The sequence below is a fragment of the Urocitellus parryii genome, chromosome 11 (assembly GCF_045843805.1).
Source record: "Urocitellus parryii isolate mUroPar1 chromosome 11, mUroPar1.hap1, whole genome shotgun sequence".
In the NCBI taxonomy this organism is placed as follows: domain Eukaryota; kingdom Metazoa; phylum Chordata; class Mammalia; order Rodentia; family Sciuridae; genus Urocitellus; species Urocitellus parryii.
Genome location: NC_135541.1, coordinates 119,466,835 through 119,468,798, shown reverse-complemented (window position 1 = coordinate 119,468,798; position 1,964 = coordinate 119,466,835). Strand labels below are relative to the sequence as shown.

General features: G+C 37.5%; 1 pseudogene; it reads right to left on the bottom strand.

Moving 5' to 3' along the window:
- Positions 1-318: 318 nt before the first annotated feature.
- LOC144249215 (COMM domain-containing protein 2-like) lies at positions 319-1,964 on the bottom strand (annotated as a pseudogene).

Sequence of the window (1,964 nt, the reverse complement as noted above, 5' to 3'; positions counted from 1 at the left end):
TCTGTCAAAGGAAAGAATTCACTTATAAGCTAAAAAAAAAAGGGAAAAAATTTGTAATCCTAACACTTGGAAATAAATTATATTAACATTAAAAAAAATATATTCTTAAATTTCTAAACATTTTTATTTTAAGACATAATTTTTCCCCTGGATAATCAAGCATTGATTACATTATTCTTGTATCCATTATTTACAAATGTAAATGACAGTGTGTCTCTTAGTTGCTTTGGGTATATGGGAAAAATTAATCCTTGTGAAAATATTATTAACAATCACACAAAATTGAGTACTACTTAAGTCAATGAACCATAAGTCAAACTTCAGCAATATGGTAAAAACTACTTATGTTTACATTCAAAGAAAACTGCATGAACTTCCTATAACAATATGGGCATATAATTTAAAAAACTCATACTCACTTTACATTATTCTGTAGCTAGTAACATCATGAGATGCTTTGAAAAGTCAGAAATATTGTACTATTTATAAATACTCTGAATAGGAAAGGAATTAGCTGTCAATTTTCTCAAAATTGATCAATAAGGAGGAACATACTAGTTAAGCAGACAAAAATGTATGAAAACCAGGGTATTACTCATATATACAGAAGATATGAACAGTATAGATTTATTTCTAGTTGATTCAATCCTATTTACACATTTAAAATACAAAATTAAATTTCAGTCTGTCAAGAAGCTGACCACATTTAGCACCAGAAAAGGAACCTGATTTGAGCTTCTGATCATGACCTCAATATCCTGGAATAGGAAAAGGAATTTCATGGAATCTAGATGCATTTATCAACACCAATTAATAACAATTAATTCTGAAAAGTAATTCCTGAATTTCCTCCATTCACAAATGAGTCAATGGCATTAGGACCTTAACACTTGGTACTACTTGATGTTGTGACCTACTCTCCTACAGTGGTTTGTTTTCATCCCCTCCAAGGATTGTTGCAGTTGTGAACTAAATGAAGTAGGGTGGCTGAGTCTGTCTGCAGAACTTTGGTGTTGTGGTCTGCATTCTGATTTAGGTGTAGTTTGATAGTCACTGCTGGCTGAATCTGTTGCCTGAGACTTCTGCTTGCAAGTTGAACATGTAGTCGCCACTCAAGGCTGTGGTAACTGGGAAGGCTGGGTGCCAATTCACCCAGAATAGTCCTGATCTCTTTTTTTTTTTTTTTTTACTTTTTTTTTTTTTTTTTTAGAGAGTGAGAGAGAGAGGGGGACAGAGAGAGAGAGAGAGAGAGAGAGAGAGAGAATTTTAACATTTATTTATTTTTTTCTTAGTTCTCGGTGGACACAACATCTTTGTTTGTATGTGGTGCTGAGGATCGAACCCGGGCCGCACACACGCAAGGCAAGCGAGCTACCGCTTGAGCCACATCCCCAGCCCCTAGTCCTGATCTCTTTTCTGTTGTCGAGGTAAAGCTGAAGCAATAATTTGCTCAGTTCTTGAGAGAATCCCAGAACAAAAACAGAGTCTTGGAAATCCACTTCAGAAATCATGAGCTTGGAGCTCTTGGTGAGCAGGTAGGTCAACCCTTCCACACCTTGCTGGACAGTGTTGCTGCTCACGTTGAGCTTCCTGGCGGCGCCCTCGTAGACCTTGGGGATGGTCCCTGGCCTCAGGAACTCCACCCCTATCCACTCAAACTCCACTACCACTTCTGCAGGAAGGCCAGGTGCTCCTTAGGCTCTTGCGACAAGTCCAGCAGCATCTTTGCTGGGCACTCTTTTTCACCCCGCAGCACCCCGGTCGTCCTGTTTAATACATCTTTGGACATACAGATATCTTTAATGTTTTTAAAAAATATTTTTTAGTTATAGTTGGAAACAATACTTTTATTTTATTTATTTATTTTTATGTGGTGCTGAGAATCAAACCCAGCACCTTGCACATGGTAGTCAAGCACTCCACCACCAAGCTCCAGCCCCAACCCCAGATGTTTTTAATTTTAT